Source organism: Pteropus medius, unplaced genomic scaffold (genome assembly GCF_902729225.1).
Source record: "Pteropus medius unplaced genomic scaffold, Ma_sr-lr_union100, whole genome shotgun sequence".
Lineage (NCBI taxonomy): Eukaryota > Metazoa > Chordata > Mammalia > Chiroptera > Pteropodidae > Pteropus > Pteropus medius.
The window spans coordinates 49393540-49420739 of record NW_024344378.1 but is presented as its reverse complement, the minus strand read 5'-3'; the positions used below and the strand labels follow the sequence as shown (position 1 = coordinate 49420739).

Below are 27200 nucleotides of genomic sequence, written 5' to 3'. Positions count from 1 at the left end.
GATGCATTACAGGTTGGACCAATAAATCCATATTTGTAAAATAAAGTATCAATCTTGTTATCATTATTAACATTAGTTTCAGTAATCATCATTTTAAATGCTATTATCACAAATGTTTGTTAAGTGTAGCTGTGTAATGACAAACAGATTTTAATGTTTGTGATCACTAGGAGCTTATAATTAGGCAGTGCTACAAAACAGACAAGGGACAGAGGGCTCCTCGAGGAACTCTTGCTCTCCAATCGGTATGAGTAAAGGAAAAAACTAGACTCTTTATGGCCTCTGAAAATAGCAACAACAGTGTTGTGAAGAGGTGGGTGACAGAGAAGAAAAGAGTATTTGGAGAGTCTTTCTGGTCTATTGTGGAAGGTTCTGGAACTATGCTTCCATGTGATACTATACATACTTGTTCACATGTCACATTTACAATACTAACTCCTCCCCAATTTCTAATACCCAGCGCCTGAAACAGTACTTAGAACAGAGGGGGTATTCAGTAAATATATGTTGAATAGATTAATTAATACTGCTAAAATTGTTATCAATATACAATTTAAACAAAATACACAAAGTTCAACAATTTCAATTGTTGAACACTCATACTTTAACCTCTGGTAAGACTACAGATGTTTGAAATGCTTTAAGAATACATATAGCTTAAATATTTGCTTTATTAAAGAAGGGGGCAAAGTAACAGAAGGCAACGGCTTCAATTCCTAGACAACAGTGTTGTTTTTATGCTGAACATTTTTCTCCCATGAAAACAAAGCAATCACAATGTCTGGCTGGAAAGAGAGAAGCGAACTGAACATTATCATCCAGTGTTAAGAGCTGTAAACATCATACACAGGAAAAGACATTCCCCAGAAAGCACATTCCTCGCTCTTTGTTATGTGCAGGCTGTGAGTAAACTGGGACCGGGGGCAGGAATAAACACCCATGTTTTATGATCTTGAGAAGTGGCTGGAGCAGTACCCAGAGGTCAGTCTGTGTGATGTGCTATCAGCTCTGCTGTGGATATCACAGAGGATTTAGCACAGCCTGCAGAATTACAGGCGCCTAACACAACATCCTCCTTCAGTGTAAGCTACTTAAATACTAAGTAAGGCAAAACGAAAAGAAGAGAGATTTTAAAAGGTCTTAAAGGAAGGGGTTGCTTGGAAGCAGTTTTTGTGGAAGGAGAACACTGTCTGTACTCCATGCTGGGCATATTTTTGCTTCTTCTGCAGACCTATCTCAGAAGCCTCAGGCTGGGAATAAAATGGGGAAAGGCTCTCCACCTGGTCCGGGGAGGGTAAAGAAGGCAAAGAAGAAAGTGAGACTTCCTTTTCAAACTAGCTGAGTGTGACTTCAGGCCAAGTGTCTCAGTTCATAATCTGCATCTCGGGTTGGAATGGGATGCGAGGGTCTCGCAGAGCTTGCTAACCGCAAGGTCTGTAAGGGCCTCTTCCTGTCTTCATCATGGACTGAGGGGCATACTGTCCTTGCTAAATACTGCAGTGGTCACTCCCAACAGTACTGCCCAAGGGATGCTTCCAAGTCTCTCAAATGAGTGACTTTTGAACTCTTCTTTATTACATAAAACAAACCCACAAGAGGTATTCTGGCTCCACCATGCTGACCCTGATATTTTGCAATGGTGGACATTAGAATTCTGCCATTTGACCCCAAGGATGTTTTGGATTCAGGCTTATGAATATAAACATGTAAACTAGTAATTTTTCTTTCAGAAAGCATTATTTATAGCAAGCTCCACTTAGTAAATATAATTCCTGAATTTTTAAATTCAAACTATCCTATTTTTAATATTTTTATTTTTATTTTATTGAATTCATTTTCAACGAGATCAATTCTTTTCCATGTAATTTTTACATTAAGTTTAAATTCCACAATCGGAATTTACCAAATATTAAATTTTACTGATTATGTCTTCTAAATCTTTGAAAGTATGTATCTTACAAAGTCACATTTCCTTGAGTAAAATTTTACAGATCTAAATTGTGACAGGAAGACTTAGGTCTTCTATTAAAGTTTAGTCAGCACATTTTATTGTGTGTAATTTTACTTCATTTCAATCTTATTTTGTTTTCATTATTTCTACCAAGGTGAATTCCTCCCCATGAATTTGTGCAATTTTCAATATACCAACAAGATATAAATTTTAGTCTATTTTCATCCATAATAAATTACATTATGTACAGCTTTAGTTGCTATCAGTTTTGTTTCAGGTTGATTATTTTTACCAGCAATGTTTATTATAAATTAAAGTAAATGATAGCTTTTATTCATTTCTTAGCACAAGGAGCATGTAAGACAAAAGTAAATACTCTGGATGCATGGTAAGATCCAAATTGTGGGATTATAACATGCTGCTTTCTATTAAACACCAGTCAAAAAACACAATATGGACCACCTAATCAAGGGTTAGGATGCTTCCATATCCTGAAAGAAAGATGACACAAATGCCAGGCAACATATTCTTTTCAGAAAAGGGCATCTGGCCCCAATGCTCAGTCCCCTGCAGTGAGGCCTGATGGAGGGTTAAACTTTCCACCAAGAGAGAACAGATTACATAGCCTGCTTAGACAAACGCTGGGCTTTGTCAAGTCGCACCAGCGTCTTTGCAAGGAAGAGAAAGCAGGGGAAGGAAGCCAGTCAGCAGGGAAAGGATCTCGGCAAAATCTGTACTGAAGGTGATAGGAATGCACAGCTGAGAAGCCAGCCTCCCCGCCCAGGGAAGGTTGCACAAATGGTCACGTGAGTGGGCAGACAAGTTGACATGTGATGAGCCAGAGCCTGTGGAAAATACACTCCAGGCTCTAGGGGGTAGCTGAAATGAGGCTTGTCATTTTAGAAGATGAGACAGAGGTGGGAAATGCTGGGCAAGTTTTTCCCTCGATAATCTGTGTGGGAAATGTAAAAGCTGGTCCAAGACTGGGACATAATTGCATCTTTGAGTGGATCCTTAGTAACCAGCTTCGCTGTCCCACTTTGAGCCCCTGGTTCCTGCATTCAGGTTGCAGATGCCATGTCCAAACACAGAACTGATCAGGCCATTCTAAGTCCTTACCACATTGAAGAAATACTAGGCTGACAGATTTAAAAGTTACCTGGCAGTGGATGTTTCCATTATGTGAATCCTGGAAAGAAAATGGTCAATATGCTTTTCCTGAGATGTCAATGTTTTTTGAATTCCTTTCTTTGTATTGGGGGTGGTGTGGGTAAGCGGAGACTGCTAAGAAAGAATCCTAGGTCTGTGGGGAGCTCACTTGCTCCCTTTTAGGAATAACATTAATATGAGTGGCTCTTATCTCTATACATGCTGTATTTTAATCAAATAAGAACATATGCATATCAGAGATCAAATGCCGTAGTAAATATGTCCTTGCTCTAACAACATCTACCCCCTGACCTGAAAAAACACTGCTAAATCTTCTTAGTCATCCCAATTTTTGTTTTTCTCCTCAGGTGACATTTTGTACCAGCTTAAAATGAAGCCAGAAACACTTTTTACTCTGACTTCTTAAATAATGATTTATTTATATACTCCTATATGATACTTTATTGTTTTGTTATACTTTCCAATAAACTTAAACACAGAATTGGGAAATTTTTCTTTAAAAGTATGCCCTTTACCTCTGTCAAATAATACTCACGAGGACAGACTTTAAAAATCTTCATTTTGGGTAATCTCTTCATTGTGTAGAGGAAAAGGAGGTTCAAAGTAGCTTCCCAAGGTCACGGTACCAGATCTGACACCTATCCAAGTTTACCTTTCTACAATTCAGCTAGTTCTGAATTATAGGACACTGCCTATAAGTCAGGACAGAACGTCGAGATCACCAACAAACCCTGACTTTAGGCTGACTACCTTTCCTAAGGGAACGTCGAGATCACCAACAAACCCTGACTTTAGGCTGACTACCTTTCCTAAGGGAGAAACTTGAATTTTCAAGGCTTATTTGGTGTGAGTGTATTCCTCTCTCCCTCATCTCTGTACTCTGTGTGGGGTTTAATGGGTTTGAGATGAGCTGGATTCCAAAGTGCATGCCAAAATGGGATGCAAATCAGTTAAGATTTGTGAAGTTTCCTTCAGCAATGCTCACTGACGGATGTCACATACACCAGGACAGTGGTCAAGTATTATAGTTTCATTTTTCTTTCTTGGGTCCCTTCAGAGGGACTCAGAAATCTTTCAAATAGGTGAGAGAAAAAAAAGAAAAATTCCACCCCTGCACTACATCCACCATTCCCACTATTAGCTCCACATTTATCTTTTCTACCTTCCCTCTTAAGTTGGGAGCATTGCCACTAGAGGGCAGCATGAATTTAGGAAAAACAGCAGCTTCCTTTAAAAAAAAAATGATGGCAACTATTCAGGGAGGGTCATTAAAGACACACTGTGCTTTTGGTCACCAATTATAGGTTCCGCAATGATCAATATGTCATGTTTGTTCAATTTATGCTGAAGAGAATGGGGCTACCAGACGCCCCCCTTTTGGGCTCCTCTGGCCTCGATTTCAGGGACTGATTTTCTTTACCATCAATTGCTCTAATTAATCTTCCAGGCTCAGGGGTTGGGGATTTTTGCATATCACCCACATAAATGTAAAGAAGCATGCAAACTAATAACAAAGATACATTCCTATATTTCTTAGAAGATCATTTTTACCATGGAAGTCCGAAAAGAAGTTATGCCACCCAGCAGGAGTTACCAATCATCATTTGGTAATTGAAAACATAAAAAAAAAAAAAACCAACAGCATAAAAATAAAAAATAAAATTGGATCAATAAGACATATAAAAGGTGGGTGTACTCCATCAATGAAAACCACAGCTGCCTCCTTTTAAGGCCCTCCCTGCCCCAAACCTACCCAGCCATTGTCTTCCCTCTTAGACTGCCTGGCCCAGATTAATCAGAAAAGAGAGGCAGAAGCTACTCAAAGATAAAATAATAATTCCATTTTCTGTTCAGTCATCATTCAGTCACCATCAGTAGTCTCTGGCACATGAGCCAGTGATTATTTTCATGCTGAGAATAACAAATGACCACCTCACAGGAGGAAAGAGGTACTCATGGGTTTCCCAGAATTTTAAGCATATTATTTAAACAAACAAACAAACAAACAAAGAAACAAATAAAGGCATGGCATTCCAGAAAATGGCATTTTAAATTAGAATTTTCTAGAATTAAAACAAACAAGTAGGTTCAATCGGAGAAGGGAGTAAAAATAATTGATGTTAATAGACTAGGGGACTGAGCTGAGTCCAGGTGTGGCTCTCCATTTCAGCTGAGAGACCTCTCAAGGGGTCAGTGAAGCAAGTATAAAATGGCTCTCACACACTTCCTTCCCTTACAGAAAAGTCATGTGATTGACCAGACACTAGGGGAATATTGGGTTCCAGGTAATTGACTAAATTAACTCATTAACTTATCTTTCACTAGCAACCATTTTTGAATCTTCCCTCATACATGACACCATAGTGACCACACCTGAGTACTTCTTCAAGCAGTTATAGTGAGGACGATACAGTTGGGGAGTTTAGCTGCAGTGGGAAGACTGCTCATTGTCTGTTTCTCAGGGTCTTAGGGTCTCCTTACATATGTGCGAAAGGATGGAGATGACAGCTTTCTATCCATACTTCATGAGCCTAGGACATGTAGGTACTCGATAATTTGGGTGTGTGTGTGTGTGGACTACATAAAATTTCTCAGAGTATTTTGTCTGCACTCCACTGTTTAATATACATTCTTGGAAATTTAAATGTAGAGGAATTGCATGGATTATCCCCATGACAGTGGTTCTCCCAGTTGCCCATGTATTAGAAACACCTGAAAGCCTTGTTAAAACAAATTGCTGTGCCCCATCCCTGGAGTTTCGCATTAAGTGGATCTGAGTAGGGGCCAAGTGTTTGCATTTTTGCTAGTTCCCAGGTGACAGTAATGCTGCTGATTGGGGACCAACCTTTAAGAGACACTGTTTAGGACAACTTAAAAGGCTCCTTTTGAAAAAATATAACTCTTGACATTAGCTTTTATTCTTATAAAGTCAAGACCACTCAAATTCTCAGATAAAAAATCTGGTTGCTGAGGATCCTAAAGTTTGTTGAGTTTTAGGAAAAAGAGGTTTCACTGTCTGCCCAACAGTTGAAAACAAATGGTACCTCAACGTAAAAAAAAAAAGATAATAAAAGGTTGCTGCAGCTCTTTAATATAAAATAAAAAATATGAGTTTAAATTTAAGCAATGGATATATTATATGAAAGAAGAAAAGAGGTTTTAGATAAGTAGAATATAATTGAACCTACAAACTATAATTTATGAAGAATAAGATAAAAAAAAATTGCAGAAAAACTTTCCCAGAAAGTCTTTAGCCTCCCTCTAAAATGACAGAATCTTATACGAACAAATCTTAGCAGTGGGGGCCCTCATGCAGAGTTTGAATGGGAACTTTGGCTTTGCTTTCAAGCAGAAATTTATTTTAGGTTTTCAGATCTATTCCTATTAGAAAGCTCACATCAAAAGTGGGGAAAACCTCCACAGCTCTGTCTGGTTCTTCAGGCAAAAACTTCTCAAGAGAGTCATTGAAAATAAAGACAAGTTGCTTCTTCTTCTTCTTCTTTTTTTTTTAATTTCAAGTTAAAAAATAATTATCCTCTCAAATTAAATTAAGCAGACCCAGTAACAAGTCGGATTGTCGTAGTTCAAACCCTGCAGGGACTAGGGAAAAGAACTTCCTTCTTTGGGCACATTAGTCCAGCCTCCGTCTACCCTTCATTAGAATCCAAATAAACTTTTCTTGTACTGATATTACTGTAATCTTTCCTAATTCCGGGACACTATAAATTGCTTTCTCTAAAAAGAAAACAAAAGGAATCTACTGATATATGATCTAACTGAAAAAGTTTGCATTACAAAAAATAACGAAAAGTCTGTCATGGTAGAAAGTGCTGTATAATTCTTGAGCAATAGCAAATCTCACGGCCAAGTGCCAAAATATTTTCATTATTTCCTGGTTTTCAGCTCCCCATCCTCTAACCTACATTAAAAAAAAAAAGTACATATATATGCTAATGCTAATGAAAGAAACTATAGGTTAACAATTAATAGCACAAAGCATTTTATAAGAGCACTAAGAACCTCTTGTACATTTTCTATTATTATTATTACTAATTAATTAATTAATTATTTTTTTTTTTGCCCAGGATAAAGACAAAGTACATAGTATATGAACATATTATAAGGACCTTCGTAAGGGTCAGGCTTATTAAAACTTAATGAAGGCACCACAGTCTCTCCAGCTATATTAAGAGGGTTGTACTTTTTGCCTATCAATGGAATGGCCCGGGTCAGAGAGACATTGCTGACAGTGGGTGGTACCAGGTGTTATCTGTCTCTGGAACATACTACTTTGATAGCTTGCAATATTACCCCCTTTAATTTGGCTGGCTTGAATTTGTCAGGATTCACCCTGTGGTGAGGTAACATGCCTCCATATTGGAAAAAAATTGCCCATGAGCCAATGTGAGCCTTGCACCTAATAGAATACATCTGGCCCTGACAGTTTGATGCCCAGCTCTGAGCCACATTCGGCAACACAAATTAACAGCGTAGACATTGCCCACGCTGAGCAGGAAGTAATAACCTGCTACCTGCTACTTGGCCAAAATCTCATTATAAGCCATTAAGGTAATTGAGGGCCAAGACTCTGTGAATATTAGACTCCCTGAGCGCCAGTCGTTAGTTCAACAGAAGAAAGACTGTGAATAGAGGGGGAGGTGGGGCTGCCTGGGAAGAAACTGCTTTGGACCATACCGTGAATTCCATCTACAGGGTACTCTATAGCTCTAGGAAATTCTGAGTTGTTTCTCTTCTGCCTCAAAGCCCATATGACTTCTCCTGGGGGGTTGGGGGCGCTTAGGACTCCAGGAAGATGATATAATTCTTGGTAGGCCTCCAACAATGCTATACATTTAAAATTTGGTTTAAATAAATATTAGGGACAGGCACAGAGGGAAGAAGGAGGCAAAAGTAATCAGAGTGCTCCATGAAGAATAAGCGTAGAAGCTGGAACAGGGAGAGGGGAAGGGGGAAGCCACCCACTCTCCCTAGAAGATAGAGGCTCTCTAGAATTCCTGCACATATATGAGCCTCCATTCTTCTGTAATGGACAAAGCCAACTCCTTTTCCTATAGGGCTGGCCCTCTTAGTCTCTATCCAGGGTTGGGCTGCTATGGATAACATGGTGTGGGTATTGGGGAGGGAATCAGGGCAGAAGTCTAAACAATCAATCAGCCAACCAGCTGATCAATCAACCTGATTTTCGATACCATGAGAATGGCTCTGAACTATAGTAACTATGAGAGCTATCAATAAATGTTTCCTGGAAAGAATTATATTGGGCCAGGGAGAGAACTAATTGAAAATATAATAACTGTCTACAGAAATCCCTTCTTATCATCCCCCCACACAAATTAAAACACTAATTCATAATAATAAGAATCTACTGTTCGATCATGGGAGCAAATTTATGCAAGCTTTTACCTAACATATAATAAAAAATCCTGAGTGCCATGTCTTCTCTAGAAACCACTAGAAGAAGCCTGGTCAGTAAACTCTCCTGGGCATCGCAAAGTTTCCAAATCATTCTATAGCAGGTCTCAGTGAAAGGCTCCTTAGCCTTGGCATTTTGAATGACTTGGTATTTGGGGAAAAATAAACAGTATGGTTGAGAAAATAGTGTTCCTAAGGGTGAAGATGTCTGAGAGCATCAAGTCCACACTCTGAACAACCTAAGATCATCTTCCTGACTCAGCCACACCAGCCTCATTATTTCTCTTCCCCTAGAGGGTTAAGCACAGTCTGGAGCCTAAAAAATGGCTGCTGTTGGTATAAGTGAGGCCTTCCCTATAACTAGATCCTTCAGGAAAAAACAAATTAATCAACAGCAAGCTGAAGTGGGTTTAATGATTGCATTCTGCATACAATCAGCTTTTCCCTTTTCAAGGGCCATCAATATGTCAAGGGAAGACATATCTGAAGGATATAGCTCTTAACATCAAGGTTATCTATTCTCCACAAGGCTCCCACTCCTAGCCAGGCTGATACTCCACGCTGCCTGTGTCTAACATTTTCATCAACTCTGCAATCAATCAAGGTAATAATGTTGTGCAAAAAATCAATTAACAACGCAATTAAACTTTCCTTATTATCTCAAAGGGCTGAAATAATACCTAAAGGGAAGATAGACTCACTGAACGCAGACATCCATAATCCAATGTGAAAGTGAATTATGAGGTTGGACAGATGCAGGCATGTGCTGGTGCTGTTATTTTCCAGGGGTTATATCTCATTGTGGCAGTGTATCAGTCAGCCCCAATCCCAGACCCTAAAATTCCAAATTACTTTTAAGAAATATATGATGTGCAATATCCATTTCATATTCTCTTTTAAAGATAACCCCCTCCCCTCCAAAAAAATTGAACGGCCATATTATTCAAAGACAAAATGATCTTTCAACAAGAACATAAAATATAAAAGCTATAATAACATTTACATCTGTATAGCACACATCTCTGTAAATGCAGGTCATCTATTATACATAATCTGCAGTGCCTAAGAGGCCCAGGATGCTGCACAACATTTAAAACCCAAATGCATAAATGTGCAAAATCCTATGCTGTGTCTGTGGCTTCCCCCAAGTGGATGTTTCATCCATACCTGCTTACACACACACACACACGCAAGTGTGCACACATGCACGCACGCATACACATGTAGGTAGAAGCACTGGTAACAATAGAGGTATTACTCACTTAACATGAGAATGACTGTATTATTTAGCAATTACACTCAACTTGCCCTGAAAAAATGTCTGTAGAAATTGAGCATTTATAGCATGTAAAAAAGAGACGACTATTAACCTTTTGCTACAGTAAGGACTACCAAGTGCTTGAAATTACACACTGAAATGAGATACACAGACTGAGAAGAAGGGGTTCCCGACATTTACAGGGCTCCTTTTAAACTGTTCAGGGCCCACCTGCAATGGTCGGGCACCACCAGAATAAGTCCTAGAGACTCTAGAAGGAAAACAAGGGCCAGGGGAAGAAAGGTTAAAAAAAAAAAAAAAAGTAAAAATCATCAAACAAAAAGTGCCAATGGAAAATTAACATTATTTGAACATCCCCTTAAAAAACAACAACACTGATTTAAAGGATAACTGTGAACACAGATATCAAATGCAAACGCCCACATAAAACCATCTAGTTCCTCTCTTCATCCACTTGTCCTTCTCTGTCATGGCACCAGAGGTTCCCTATGACTGAGTTTGAGGATCTCGCCAGCACATATAGAAAGCCCAGGAGATTGCCAGAAATTAATGGGAGCCAAAAGAATGGATCTAGGAAGAGACAATTCCAAATTTGGGCCTCGGAGAGTTATCTGAATCAGAAGAAGGAAGGATTTCCCTGTTTCTTTAACAAACATGTTGTTACATAATCTCTAGATTTTGGTAATAAACAGCTATTCTCCCAGCAGTGTGGATTTCCACATATACCACCTGGAGTTGTGCAGGTATTGTTGTTTTCAAATACGATTGCTCAACAATAAATTCCTTTTTGCGAGTTACTCACTTGTAACAAGGATCCATCTTAAGCCAACTTTCCCCTGTTTTCAGTACAGCAAGGAGTATGGACTGAGCCCCAAATGCAGATTTAAATGAACAGTAAAACAAGACAAATATATACAAATGCTCCATAATTTTTTAAGAAAAATAAAGAAGCAACTCATGATGTATTTTTTGGTGCAGAATTTCAACAGAAAAGTTTAACAGGTTAGTGAATTCTGCCATTTCTTTCCTAACTTTAAGGAACATAATTAATATGTTTTCATTTTCAATGAGTATATTGTGTGTGTATCAACTGGAACTGCTCCTGCTGTGTATTTGATTCCACTGACGATGGGGTGGGTTGGATTTTAAATGATGTGTGAGCACTTCTGTTCTTTCCGTGCTCTGGTTTATGTGTTATTCATGACTTATATTACAGACATGGCTGATACACAGATGTAAATGTTATTAAATCTTTTGTATTTTAGAGGCTTTGTGAAAGGCTTCTTTGTTTTCAAATAATTTGCTTAACCACCAAAACTAACCAGTAATATATGACAATATATTGGGAATTTTTTTTTCATTGAATTTTCTCCCCTCTACTGTTATTTTTTTTTTAGCAAAATAAAAATGTAGGATAACTTGTCAGATGGAAGAGTTACATCTCTATAGTAATAAAAAGAAATTCATGTGTGTATATATGTACTCATGCACAAGTGTGTGTTTTGTGTGCAAGTGTGTTATGTGGGCATGTGGTATGTGAGTAGGTGTGAATATGTTGACATTTATACCAAATCGGAACTCAAAGTCACCCAATTCTCTATTACCTGCCAAAGATGCAGTTGCCTTACTATATTTGGTATCTGACATAATTGTTAATTTCACTTTGTTCCATCCTCTTCACATTTCTCAGAATTTCAATAGAAATGTGGCAGAGGATAAACCTCTTCATATAGATAGCACTTAATCAGTTTGTGCCTCTTGCTGGCTCATTTTTTTTTTTTTATTGATTTTAAATTTAAACAATGCTCTGAGGCTGAACAATGTACCTCTGCAAATACAACTGACTTGACTGAAGGTGGTGAAGAAAGACAGATATACATTTTGGTCCTGAGAGCAGTAGCCCAGCTTCAAAGAGCTCTAACAGGAGAGAAGGCTCAGACCCCCTCTCCACCCTCAGGACAGTGGCCATACCTGCTGGGTATACCATGTGCCCTTGTGGAAGGTCAAGGAAGGCCTTGGCCACTTTGGGAAGTATGGTGGAGTCTAAAGGTTCATTTCCAGCTCCTGGTCTGTAGTAACTGTCCTGAGCAACTTGTTCGGTTTCTCCAGGCCTTGGTTTCTTAGTATCTGTAGAAAATAATCTTTGAGGGCTATTTCTGTTCCAGTATTATCTAAACAGATTTTCTGTGCTGTGCATAGCTCACAGAGTTGGCACAGTAATATAGACCCTTCCCTTTCCATGTCCCTCTCTTCCTTTCCTTGGTCTGCCTCTTTCTCTCCTAGAATGTCTATGACCCGCACACCAACTCTTGCCTTTCTTGGGGTTTCAATTCCGGAATAAAAAGATAACTGTCCTCTTTCCGATGCCTGTCCTTTCATGCCTTTTCTAAGAAACTAATTCTCTGATCAACTAATTCACTTTAGGATGTTAATAATTGACAATGAAAGAGAGTTTATCACTTCAGGTAAAATATTTTATTTAAAAAAATAGATACATTAAAAATAGACCAACTGAATAAATCTCTAATGGAATTTCAGGCAAAACAGGCAAGTGGGGAAACACTATGCGCCAGGCACAATCAATGACATCCCAAATAAAGAAAGAAAGGGAGAGATACTTTCTACATTTGAGCAACGAACAGGCCAGAAAGGGAGAGGACTTGTCAAATAAGAATAAGAGCAAAAAAGTTTTCTATAATTATGTTACGTACAAAATGTTATGCGAACATAGAAAAAGGATTAGCTCTGCCTCGGGGAGTGAAGGGTGAGTAAAAGGCATTAAAAAAAGACGTTTTCTGTATCTGTATTTCTCTTTTTAGTCGTTAAGTAACAAATGTAACATATGTTGTAATAAGTTAAACACAGAGGATATATTTAAAAGCGAAATTATTCCTTTCAAGATTTCTGTGACCACCTCGTATAGAGTGGCCCCCAGGATATACTGTTGGAGAGCTATAGATATATAGATGCAGGACATATGGCAAAGTAAAAATGCAAAAAGCGAAAAAGTACATAAACTCAGTTATTTTGGGGTAGAAAAGAAGAAAATTAAGATTTAAAAAATAAATTCATAACTTCATATGTTTTGCAAAAAGAAACATAGAAAAGATAAACCAAAAACTAATAAGAATGACCACATGGAGTGGGAGGGTGAAAATACGGTGCAGGGGATTAAAATGGGCCTGAGATGTTGCTGAATATATCTCTTTTTATATTTATATTTTACTTATTCAAAAAATAAATTAAAAAGTATGGAAAAAGTAAACCCTAAAACTAAATAAAACTAGAAGAATGAACCTAATTGTATATCAAATAGCATAATGACACAGAAAAAAAATTAAAGTAAATTAGGAACACAATAGTTCAACCACACACCTGAGTGAAATATACACTGAGTACAAAAAAAGGCAAAGAAATCTCGAGCTTTACTTAGCAGGCTTATTGTCATTAGTGTTATCACTGTTTTAATTCTCATTATTTTGTTTATATTGTAGTATAGAGAAAATGTGTAAATCTAAGAAGTTGTTGGAATTCAAGAATTGCACTGTGACAGAATGGAAATCAAAGAATGAGGGAAAATGTGAATAGGCAGAATAACAGTACCCAGGATGTCCACACTCTAATCCCTGAAACCTGTATATATGCTTACATGGCAAAAAGGACCCTGCAGAAGTGATTAAGGGTAGGACCTTACGATGGAGACATTATTCCGGATTATTTAGGTGGGCTTGATCTAATCCTATGAGTCCTTAAATAAGGACAAGGTTTTTAAAGCTATTGTCAGAGAGGGAGACATGACCATGGAGGAATGATCAGAGAGACGCAATGCCACTGGCTTTGAAGGCTGACAAAGAGGGCAGGAGCCAAGAAATGTGAGAGGCCTCCAGGAAATGGAAAAGGCAAGAAAAGAGATTTTTCCTGTGAGTCTCCAGAAAGAAAGACAACACTGTGGACACCTTGTTTTTACCTCAATTAAGATCCATGTTAGACTTCTGATCTACAGAACTGTAAGATTTTGTGTTGTTCTAAGCCATTAATTTTGTAATAATTCATTATGGCAGTTCTAGAAAACGAATACAGAAGATGATGATAATTATGATGATCATGATGATGATAATTCTGCTAATTTAAATTGGAGGAATTTGTAATAAATTATTATTAAAACTTATATATGTATGAATGTGTGCATGCACAGATATGTGTAGAACATCTAGCATCCAGATACTGGTTTACAAAAGATATTTTCCACAAAAAATAACCATAGATCCTTGAGGGAGTAGCTAATTCAGCTTGTGGGCAGAAAATGTATAAAGTGAACTTAAAAGCTCTTGGGACAGAAAGAAGAAAAAGAACACAAAAGGTGGCTTGAAGAAACTCACTCCAGCCCTATTCAGCACTATTGACTATCAAAAGAATAATAATACTAATTAATTTGCCACATTGAATTAAAAAAAAACTATGAATTCATAATGATATTTAAACACATAAACAAATAAATACAAAGGAAGAAAGAAAGCTCTTATTTAAAGAATGCCAGCTAATTAAATAGAGGTGACACAATTAGAAATTTAAACCACATACTCCAATACAGTATTTCAGGCAAGTATTATCAATGGAAGCTACAATCATTGGGTAAAAGTTTATTGGGGAAGAAAATATTTACACATACTTAGATTGTCATGTTTAGAATACTTAATAATTATAAAGGGGAATATATACCTTTTGAGTGGCTCAATATAGTGGTAACTACATTCATCAACTGATTCATCTTAGCATTACTACGAAAAAGATCGTTAAATGTCATGTGCCTCTTAATTTGATGAACCATACCCAACATCATCTACGCTTGCCAAAACATTAAACCTAAATCAAGTTATGATGGAGCAATCTGAAAAATCTGGAATGTGTGACATTCTACAATGAAACTGACCCAGCCTTTTGAAAAAAATCTAAATGACACGGAAAGCAGAAAAGGTGGAAGGCGTTCTGGATCAATGGTTCTTCAGTTTTAGCAAACATCAGAGTCACCTGGAGTGCTTGTTGCAACACAGATTGCTGGGTCTGCCTCCAAAGTTTTCACTGGGGCATGGCTCCAAAATTTTTATATCTGACAAGTTCCCTAGTAATACAACAACTGCTAGTATGAGGGTCACCATGAGAACCACTAGACAATATTAAAAAATATTTAAAAGACTTAATAACAAAAGGGAAACTGTATTAAAACAAAAAGACAGCAGACATAATTAAAAAAATTAACTATGAACTATATATTAGGAAATAGTTTTGAATTAATATTAATATTCTTAGCATTTTTGTTGCTTTATAAAAAAGGTTCTTAGGACATGCATGCTGAAGTATTTAGGGATGAAGTATGATGATGTCTATAATTTATTTAAATTTCTTATAAAAATACATATACACATGCAGACTCATAGACATACACAGAGAGTGCAAATGTGACAACATATTAACAGTGATATTAAGTAAAGAATATACACATATATATGTTGAACGTACTATTCTTTTGACTTTTCTGTAAATTTGAAGTTTTTCACAGTAATAATTTTGGAGGAAAAAGTTTATTTATCTTTGTATATGACCCTTGTAATTATAGATTAATAACCCCAGGAATAATTTTTAAATCTGTGTTAACTTTTTTTGCCTTCTCTTCTGATTCCGTAATGTGCCCTCTTTAAGCATATCACGCTAGCACTGACTGAGATCTTTTCGGAACGATATGTTTTCACAAACAGCACTGTTTTTCTAAACAAAATAAATAAGAGTGAAAAATTATCAGTCCCTCCCACTCTAATCCCATCACTCTGTGATTTCCTTTTTGTGTACACACACACACACACACACACACTCACACACTCCACATACACAATCCATTCTTTTTCATTCCTCCCTCACAAAAATGTATAACACTCATATTTAATTTGTCTTACAACATGCCTGACTGGTAAAGGTATTTATTTTATCAGTTATTGAGTCACGCCTTGTTCCATTACACAACTATTTACTGAGATGCTACTATATGCTGATCAGTGTTCTTGTAGATGGAGATATAGCAGTAGAAAAGGTTTGAGCCATAGATACGACAACCTAGAGGTGGAAGACAGGCAATAAGCAAGGAGACAGAATTAAAAATCATATATATATATATATAATGTATATAATCATCTTATATATAAACAATTGTATATATAATGAAGGTGATAAAGGCTAAGAGGATAGAACTAAGACACAGAACATGTTGGTGCTAGTTTAATTTCTCTGTATTCCAGGCTCGTGAATTTGAGTAGGTCATATTACGTATGTGAACCTCAATTTTCATGACTAAAATAGGAATAATAATCCTTGCCTAAGTACCCTATCCCCTAGCATGGCGACTATGAAGAACCTCAACTATTGAATAATTTGTATTATCATTGCCAAATGACAGCAGACCTTGGGATATATTTTGAGCTTTGTATAATTCTTATAATAATAAGTCATCTTATAACTGTTCTACTGCTGTGTTAGTAAGGATTATGCAAGCTGCCGTAACAATGAGCCCAACAATTTCAGTAGCCTAACAAAGAGAAGTTTGTCTTCCTTACTCAAAAATCCAGTGCTTCCTCCAAGTGTGATTCTTGAGGTTCTGCCATCTCCTACCAAGACCTGTTATCTGCATCAGGCCAGTGAAAGGAAAAAATATGAAGAAAGCACAGCCATTTCTCAAAAGCCTTGGTTGTAAAATGACACACTTCACTTTCACTAACATTTCTCTGTGTAAAACACACTCATTTGATTATATCTAAATGCAGAGGAGTATGAAATAAAGTCTGGCTTTGTATTTCCCAAAGAAGAAAATATGAATTTTAGTGAGCAAAAGCAATTTCTACTATAAGACTAAAATATTTTTCCCATTTACGTTCTTGCTCGTTATGGAATAAATGTAATATGTTAAAGAAAATAGAAAGGGTAATTTTCAATCAGTTAAATATTTATTATGGGCTGATTGTATATGAGGCACAATATATATTGAAGTTTTTGCCTGTATAGCAAAGCCCAGCACCTATCACAGTGCCTGGTACAGAACAGGTATTTCAGTAGGTATTAATAGGTTAATAAATGGATAAACACCACTAGATTCCAAGTTCCATGAGAGCACAGAGTCTGATTTGTCTACTACTGTCTCTTAGGGCTTACCACTGTGCTTAGCATACAGTTAGCAATAAATACACGCTAAAAATTTATGTTTTGAAACCCAAAGTTATATTTTGTTCCTCAAAATGAGCATATGCATTTATAGCATACTCTTGAAGCAAAAATTTTTATAACACATTTAGTCATGTTAGAATAATTCCAAGTCATCCAGGCTTTACCCAAATATGCATGAATACTTAAATAACTGACAATTCCACAGAGCTATTATAGCTATATTTTAGTATCAAAGAGTAATAAGCAAATCAAGTAGACAGCATTTTAAAAATGGAAATCAGTAGGTGCCTTTAACTGAAAATTAAAAATAAGGCACTCTAACTTCCAAAGAGCCTCATTAATTAATTTAAAAATGAATTTTGAAGATCCTGGATGACACTGCAGTATCCCTAAAGGTCAATGTGGTTGTGTAAAGGCAACAAAAAGAGCAGTAACCACAACAATAATAAATATGATCTGGTCCTTTATGGCAAAGATCTAGACTTAGAAACCTAGAAGAGGAAGTGGTGTTCCTCATCAATTTATAGTTAGACATTGTTTTTCGTGACATATTCAGAGGGCAACAAATCCAGTTAGATCCAGATATAGCACCTTAAGTTGGCCTGACATGATCCACATGGTAAAATTGTGAACATCACAATCAACTGACTTTGGGAGAAATTCTAAGATGGTCACACCACATTTTATAGTCATTTGTGATTCATTCATTCTCTCTATTTTAATCTACCCATATATCTATAAATGATGTTGTTTTTCTTCTTTCATTTCTGGGATGTCAGCACTCAAATTGATCCATTTCAAAGACCACATCTTCTTTGGAGAATATATTTATTATTACAACCATGAAATAATAATTGAAATAAAAATGGGATCTAAAAATCTGAGAATCACCATGAAGCAATAATTCACCTTAAGACCACTCTACTATTATATCAGGCATGTCACCTGTATTTGAGAAATACATGAATAGGAGAATTGTGATAACTAAAGCAATTTAACTTTTTAATTTAGCATTCAGAATTTGGGTCCTCTGATTAAAACAATTCTTTTTTTAAAATTTATTTATTTTAATTAGTTTCAAGTATACAGTACATTGATTAGACATCTATATAGTTCATAAAACGATCCCCCAATTGCTCCCTCCCTCCCCTGACCCTCCATCTAGCCATTACATTAATGCTAACTGCATTCCCTATGCTGTGCTCTCCATCCCTGTGACCATCCATCAACTACTAATTTGTACTTCTTTAACCCTTCACCCCATTATTCCAGCCCCCCAAACCATCCTCCCCTCTGTCCATCACCAAATTGTCCACTATATCTGTGAGTCTGTTTTTGATTAGTTTGTTCTTTTTATTTCTTAGATTCCACACATAAGTGAAATCACATAGTGTTTATCTTCCTCTGTCTGACTTAAATGCCTTCTAGATCTGTCAAAGCAATATCTTTTTCCATTCCCTTCCTTTTCATACGTAGGGGCCTTGTTTTCTTATCCTTTCAGCCACTCTATCTTTTGGTTGGAGCATTTAATTCTTTTCCATTTGAGGTATTTGTTGATAGGAATGTAGTTGTTACCATTCTTTATTCCTATTTTTGATACATGTTTTTTCATCTTAAAGAAGTTCCTCCAACATTTTCTGTAATACTGGTTTGGTGGTGATAAATTCCTTTAGCTTATTTTTGTCTGGGAAGCTCTTTATTTCTCCTTCAACTCTAAAGGAGAAATAAAGAGCTTCCTTTCGCTGGATAAAGTATTATTGGTTGTAGATCCTGGGTCTTCATCCTGTCAAATGTTTTTTGCCAAGCCCTTCTGTCCTGCAGTTTCTTTTGAGAAATCAGTTGCCAGTCTTATGGGTGTTCCCTTGAAGGTAACTATCTCCTTTTCTCTTGCTGCTTTTTAATATTCTTTCTTTGTATTTAAGCTTTGGCATTTTAATTATGATGTTTCTTGGTGTGGGCCTCTTTGAATCCCTGGTTTTGGGGATTCTCTGAGCTTCCTGGGGTTTTAGATCCATTTCCTTCACCAGGTTAGGAAAGTTTTCCATCATTATATCTTCAAAAAGATGTTCAATATCTTGATTTTCTTCAGGTATGCTGATCAGAAAGATATTTGGACCCTCAATAGTGTCCCATATGCTCCTTAAATTATTTTTATAGTCTCGGCATCTTTTTTCTTGCCATTGTGATTGAGTGTCCTTAGCTTTCCCATCCTCTGATAGGTCATTTGATCCTCTTCTTTATTCACTTTTGTTTATTCCTTTGCTTATTCCATTTAATATACTTCTTATCTGGGATCATGTGTTCTTCATTTCAGACTGGTCCCCTTTTATAATTTCCATTTCCATTTTTATGTTTTGTTTTTTTTTTTTATCTCTTTGTTGAAGTTCTCACTGAATTTATCTACACTTCCCAAAAGTTCATCGAGCATCTTTATAACCAGTGTTTTGAACTCTGCATCTGTTAGATTACTTGACTCCATTATTTCTAGATCTCTATTTTGTTCTCTCATATGGTTTTTGCTTCTTTGTCTTCCCATTTTGGCTGCCTTTACATGTCTGTTTCTATGTACTAAGCAAAGCTCCAAAGTCTCCTGGTCTTATTAGTGTGGATTTATGAAGTAGGTGTCCATTGGCCCAGTCCTGAGAGAAGTTCAGCTGCAGGCAAAATTTAGCCCAAGCCTCTGCCCCTCCAGGGTCACCTGTTAAGATTCAGCAAGCAATTCACAGATGCTTTGCTTATAGTTATCTCAAAAGGCCACATCAGAAACCGAGGCCAGCTGCCTCCAGTGTGAGTCTAAGCGCTGCTCAGCAAGGAGCATCTGACTCGCTGAGGATACACCTGGATGTGGCTTGGGTGGTGCCACCAGTGGGGGAGGCTGATTTCAGGGAATCTTCTGGGCGGAGCAACCTCTGTTATCCAGTTTGATGAGGTCAGCTATGGTAGTCCTGTCTCCATGCACTGGGAGTGGGGAGGGCTCAACAGGGAACGATGGATATGGCCGGCACTTCTGTACAGACTGAGTCTCGCCTTGGCCCTCACTCCAACAATGTTTCCCTGTAAGTTCCTGGTGCCCCCTGCGTGCAGCCCAATCGGCACTGGCACTCAAAGTGAGCAGGTTGGTCACCGCAAAAATCTGCTTGTGGACTCAGCCCCTTTAAGAGGCATCTGCCACTGCCACAGCCTCTATCTCGCTCAGCCTCTGGGGACCGGGCAGCCCCATGTCCTTGCCCTGTCCTACCTTCTGCCATTGCTAAGTGATTTCTTGGATTTCTCCCTAGTTGTATGGCTTGTTCATCAAGATCCCAGGAGATTTTTCCTTGCTCCTTGCTCTTTGTTTCCATCACAACTTTGATTTGGTCACCAGCAGGATGAACAGAGCCTCTATCATCTACACCATATTTTTCCTCCTCCAAAACAATTCTTGAAGCACATATTTCTATCCTCAAAAAATCTGAAATGACTCGTTTTCCAAATATCTCATGAAATTTTGCAAACAAGACTTCCTTCTGCCAAATAAAAATTCTCTTCATCTTTCAAGGCTCAATTCAAACATCATTTCTTCTTAGAAGCCACCCCTGATTCCTCTTAAACAGAATTAGAGGCTCCTTGTTTGTTCTCCCTATGCACTAGTCATTATACAACCATTATACATATCCCACTGCATCATAACCAATTATTTCATTATTGTTATTCCCACTTCATTTCATTATTATTATTCCCACTTAAATGTAATTTACTCAAGCTCAGGGATATTGTCTTATTCATTTTTGAATCCATAATCCCTATCACAAGTTCTGGAATTTAAAATGTGGTTAAAACATTTGCTAAATGAACGAATGCACAAATATATGAATAAGCAAATGTGCCATACTTTGTTTACCAAACAGAAGGCTTAGGTCACATTAAGAATGTGTAATCAAGCTGTGAACAACACAATGGCCACATTTATTAAAAGTAGAGGCTTAATGGGGTGGAATTTGTCTTTTTTTTTTTTTAATTTAGTCACTGAAGAACTGAACAACCTGAACAATATCATATCTCTTAAAGAAAGTAAATTCATACTTTAATATTGGCCCATGAAGTTAATTCTAGGCCTAAATGGCTTTAAATGGCAACTTCCACAAAAGATTTACCGAAGAGTAATACCATTTCAATGTACTTTTCCAGAAGATTGAAGAAGTCGGGACACTTTCCAATTTATTCAATGTGTCCAACATTATACTGACACCAAAACTAAATGAATTTATGACACAATAATAAAAGTACATCACAATATATATTACTTGTGTACATGCATGCAAAATCTATAATAAAATATTATCAGATCAGATCCAGCAATACATAAAATGTATAATACATCGTGACCAAGTAGGGTTTATCCTAGAAATGCAAGGCTGGTTCGATAGTCAAAAATAAATACAATTTATCATACCAACAGATTGAAAAAAAAATCATCTCAATTGATAGAAAAAAAAACTGACAAAATTCAACCTTCATTCATTCGTGATAGAAATTTTTAATAACATAGCAATAAAAAGGTTCTTCAATCTGATAAGTTATCTACAAAAACCCACAGCTACCATCATATTAAAAATGGAAAGACTAAGAATTTTCCCCCCATCAAGAACAAGCTGAAATATCCATTCCCACTCTTGCTATTCAATTCACATATCCCTGTCTTCCCACCTTGAATTATCTATGTCCATGTGCTTTAGAGATTGCATGGCATGATATTTAGCAATCCACTCTTGGATATTAAAGGCAATATCCTGACAGCTGCAGCACAGAAGCTGGCTTTCTCATACTGGAAGAGTACCAGGCAGATCCTCAAGGGCAGGAAGTGCTTGGGACACATAGATCAGCACTACATTGGGTGATTGTGATGGGTGGGTCTGAGGATTTTCTTTCTAACATTAAGAGTAAAGACAACAAAAATCTCTGTCCTTGAACATGAAATAATAAATCCTTAGATCATCTAACCATTAGGAGTTCTCAGTTCTGAGTGTTCTTTTCATAGAATTCTCTTCTGTATCAGGCATGTTCCCAGAGATGGAGGCAGACTGTCTCCAGGAATATGGTACATTCTGAAGAGATCTTTTGGCTACCATAGGCCTTCATAGCATCAGTTATTTATTTGGTCACCTTCCATGTGCAAGACACTATACTGAGTACCTTAAACACATCATCTCATGTAATCCCATGATCACTAGGTAAGTTTTATTATTCATAGTCCACAGATTAAGAAAGTTAACACTTAAAAAGATTAAATAATGTGTTCAAAGAGGCAAAATTACGGTCTACGGCCATGCCACCCTGAACAAGCCCGATCTTGTCTGATCTTGGAAACTAAGCAGAGTTGGGCCTGGTGAGTACTTAGATGGAAGTCCACCTAGGAAGACCAGGTGCTGTAGGTATAAAAAATAAAAAAATAAGGGATTGTAAACTGACAAGGTCCTTACAATCTGTGAGGTCAACCAAGGGTTGCTTCGCCTAAAAACAAACAAACAAACAAAGAGGCAAAATTACAAAAGGAAAAATCTATGGTTAACTATCAGTTCTTCTGACTACAAATTCAGTACTCCTTCCATTATATAGTAAAAAAAAAAAAAAAAAGATAATTTTAGAGATTGATGAGCCAGAGAAAAATGTAAAGAGTCTTTCTGTGACTCTAGGCTTTATCAAAAAGTTTTATATTTCATTTTATGATAAAACTTTCAAAATCCATTTCCAATTATAATTACAAAGCTCCTCCCTTTCGATGTAAATTTTCAACTAAAAGACTAAAAGCAACATCTGAGTAGATTTCTTATCCTCTTCTTCTTCCTTTTTCTCTTCCTCAGCACCATCATCACCATAGCTAACGTTATGGAGCTTTCTATGTATAGGCACCATGATGAGCATTTTATATGGATGATCTCATCACTTTATCCTCTGAATAACCCCATGAGGTAACTAGCATTATTTTTTGCCCTTTCTTTCTTTTACAGATTGCCTGTAAAATGGATCTAAACAAAATTCAAATCTGTGAGCCCTTGAGGGATGTTTATATTCTCCCTGGAGGCCACCAAATCGGTTTACAGTACAGTTCATGAAATTCCTTGCACATAGCTTTTGTTCCCTCTCTCTGGATCCATTACTGCTTAAATCTATCTCAGTGTATGATTTGACTTGATGATCTGATCCACCACAAGAAGGAATAGTCTTAAAGATGTTTCCAAAATTCAATTGCTCTGACATTCTTTCTGCGTTCAAATTGGAAATCGGTCTCCTGGGAACTTTAAATGGCACAGTCCTTGTCTTTTGTTTTGGGGAGACTGTCCATTGACAAACATAGATCTCCTCATTGCATCTCTGCTATTAGTGGGTCAACAGCAAAGCTCAAAAAACATGTGTGGTAGATACTTCAAGTCATTCTGGAAATTAACACTTTACCTCCCCTTGGCCCATCAGCCCTTATGCTTGGCCACAAAGGCTTTCTCTTTGAAAAATAATGAAAATTTAACCAACAAAGTCATATTTATTGGCCCAAGTCACTTCATCTCTGAGGATCTCCAAATTATTGTAGAACCCATTTCCCATTTAGAAAAAAAAAAGTGCAGCTCCCTGCGAGTGTTAATTTAATTTTACATAAAACACGCTCTTTGAGGCTGAAGCAAATATGACTGGTTTTCAATGTGAAAATAATATAAAAACTGTTCTTAGAGAGTTATTTCTAAACAAAATTTGTCTCTAATCCTAATGTAACAGAAATATATACATACATTGGATTCATCAAATGAATCTTCAGCCAGCAACGGTTTGAGAACGTTGTTACCATCACGCATAGGAATATATTTTCAGTGATCCAGAATTACTATATTTTGTAAATGGAAATAACATTACTAAAAACAGATGCTATAAATAGAATGAAGTCATCTGTTTCCAAAGACTATGTATATACTAGAGCAATGAGAAAATAATAAAAGTGAGATATTTCATAGCAAACTTTGTAGATGAGGTTAGAACCGTAATCCACAGGTTATCTTGGGGGTAAATGCTGCAGCTGCAAGAGCCCTGGTGAGTATTCTCAGGACCTGGGAAATGGGATAAAGGGTAGACCGGAAGGGAGTGCCGTATTTTACATATGAGATGACAAAGCATCCCAAGCCATAGGCATGCCACTAAAAATATTTCTCAAATGGATGTAGTCTCCTTGCCAGAAAAGATCAAGGATAAACCAGAACAGAATTCAGGAGCCAAAGGAACTGTCTCTGAGGAACCCTGCCTTTTGCCACATTGCTGGAAAATCAAGACTTTATGTATGGTTAGAAATGGGAGCAATTAAGTGTAGTCTGCAGCCCATCTACAGCAGAATTTGATTTCTGATCCTTTTGACCTAATAATGCTATACATACGAATATCTGCATTTTTAACAAGTATGTTGTGATTCTTTAAGCACACTAAAGTGTGAGAATCAATATCATCGGCTCAGAAGACGGACAATCTGTGTTTAAATTTCTTTGTGTCTCAGTATCTGTACTTGTAGAGTGGGGATACTCATAATGTCTAATACCTAAGATTAAATAAGATGTTGCATATAAAGAGCTCAATAGTGGTGAGCATGTAGTGAGCACTCAATTCTCATTACTTATTAGTCTTTACAAAAATTACATTTGCATAGCAGAATAAGCCTTTCCGAAAAGAACTTAACAATTATAAAATCCTATTATTCTCACAATAATTCAAAAAATCAGTGAAAATTTCATTATCCTTATTTTAAATGGGAGAGAGGGAAAGTCCAAGGGATACCAGAGACATGGAATGGCAAATGGGATTCAGCTGGTGTACCAAGCCTAACTGATGATAATGGTTGCATATGATGCATTATTGAAAAGCTTCCTGAGGTTTCTTTGGCGCCATTGGTGTACTAGACTTTGTTAAAGTCGACCTGCTATTTAGTGGCAGAGTTAGAATTAAAATTAAAAAGGAGAGTAGGCTACCAGTATTCATATTCCTCTTTTATCGTCCACAGAGACACCCTATGCTGTTGAGCATGGCAATGTGCTCATTGAAAGTGGCCACAAAATAAAAAGTGATGTTGAGAAGTGACTCCTGGAACATCCTGCTAAAAAGAAGTTGCTTTGCTTGGAGGAATGAACTTTTGACTTGACTTTTCTCCCTTCTTGCTATTTGGAACATGGAAATAAGGGCTTGTGCTACAGTGACACTATTGTAACTGTATATCAACCCTGAGAATGAGAGCTAGTTTGCTGAAAAGGAGAAGAAGAATTAAAGCAGCCTGGCTTCCTGATGGTGTCATTCCAGCTATGGACTGCCCATGTCTGGGTACACGTTATATGAGAATATCTTATTAAAGCCACGCCTATTTAGGGGTGTTTGTTACTTGCAGCTGAACACAATTTCTAACTCACGCAAATCCTTTTTCTATCATTACTCTTTCTTCCACTCTTTCTTCTAGGACTATTTTCATAAAGACCACAATGTTGTTTGTGGGGTTATTTTAATTATTTTCCTATATCTACATGCTCATTGTGGATAAAAAATAAAGTACAAAGAAAAATAAATAAAAATTGTGTATAATTCCACTGCCCAGAGCTAAGTGCAGTTAACATTTTGACATTTTGCATTTCGGTCTTTTCTCTATCCATATGTCATAAACGTGGATTTCATATATCTTTCTTGATTTGTTTTATTACATAAATATTTGTCTGTCATATTAAATATCATTTTTAAATTACTTGAACCTACATAACATTGCATTCTATGATGTGCCATAACTCAGTTAGCATTCCTATCACATTGGATACTATTTTCTGTGTTTTGATGTTATAAACATTACTACAGTGAACATTTAATGCATAAAGATGATTTATTTATAAATTTCAGATTCTGTGGACATATTTCTATGTATAGCATTATTAGGTCGAAGGATCTAAATATTTTCTAGCTTCATCCATAGAGCCAAAATGCTTTTCAAAAATATGTCAATATATACCCAATCCACTCAACAGCACTAAATGTGGTTCTTTGATCATCTTACTAGCTTAATAAATGAAAAGTTATATCCCACAGATGTTTCACTTTTCAAATATACAATTATGATTGAGGGTGAACATAGCTCATGTCCATCATCACTTGTGTTTCCCACTGTGTTTTATGCATCTTTGTATCTCCAACATCTACCACATGCCTAGATCACAGGATATACTCAATATGGCTTCACCAGAAACATGTGGTTATTCTTAAAAATCATGTACCTGAGATGGCCTGAGGAAAATTTTCTTTGGAATCATTGCTGATTAGATTACATCCCATGGAGTTTTAATATTTTAGTGCTGATGACCCATGAATGATTATATTTAAAGCTAACACTGAGCTTTTTCTATTCATTATACACTGTTCTAAAAACTTTAAGTACATTATCTCATTCAACCTTCAAAACAACCCAGTGAGGTATATAATGGTAGTCTCCCCATTTAGGATTTGGAAGCTGAGGCAGAGATGTTAGATCAGTGAAACAAGGACCTGAACCCATGCAGTGTGATTCTAGAATGAATTTTCACTCAGCGTCTCCAATGGGCATGGGAACTTATGAAGTGTTTTCTGGAACACGAAGAGGGGGAAACAGACAAACAAACAAACAAACAAAAAAGTGACCCTGTCCTCCCAAAGTTCAATCTGCTCATGTAGGCAAAATGAAACAGTAAATGTGAATAAAATGGTGATAAAAATAACCAATGTTTACTAAAGGCCAGATACTTTTCTAAGCACCTAATCCTCTCAAAATACTCATATTGTAGATAATGCTACTATTTTTTATTTTACAGATGAGGAAACTGAAGCAGAGAGGTTATGCAATGTGTCTTCACTACACTTGTAGTAACTAACGGAGCCAGGATATGAATCTAGACATACTCCAGAGCCCACCATCTTAACCACTTTGTATAGAAATTCCCATGGAATACAAAAGACAGAAGATAGCACATGGCAGGGTCTACTTAACCATCAAAAAGGTAGACCCACTATGTTAAGTGAGTTCAGGAGACAACACATTCTCCATGAGCAAGAACAACCAAGAGTATCCTTACCATTCTTTGCTATGAAACAAAATGGCAGCTAAAGAAACATGGCATTAGAGAAAAGACTTAGAGTGGAATCAGA

The 27200-nt window shown here is 36.9% G+C and overlaps 1 protein-coding gene and 1 pseudogene across 6 annotated transcripts in view; one reads left to right on the top strand and one right to left on the bottom strand.

Moving 5' to 3' along the window:
• The window catches only part of LRMDA (leucine rich melanocyte differentiation associated), a 993794-nt gene that overhangs the window by 7411 nt on the left and 959183 nt on the right, over window positions 1-27200 (bottom strand). The window lies entirely within an intron of this gene.
• LOC120610027 (uncharacterized) lies at window positions 22335-22453 on the top strand (annotated as a pseudogene).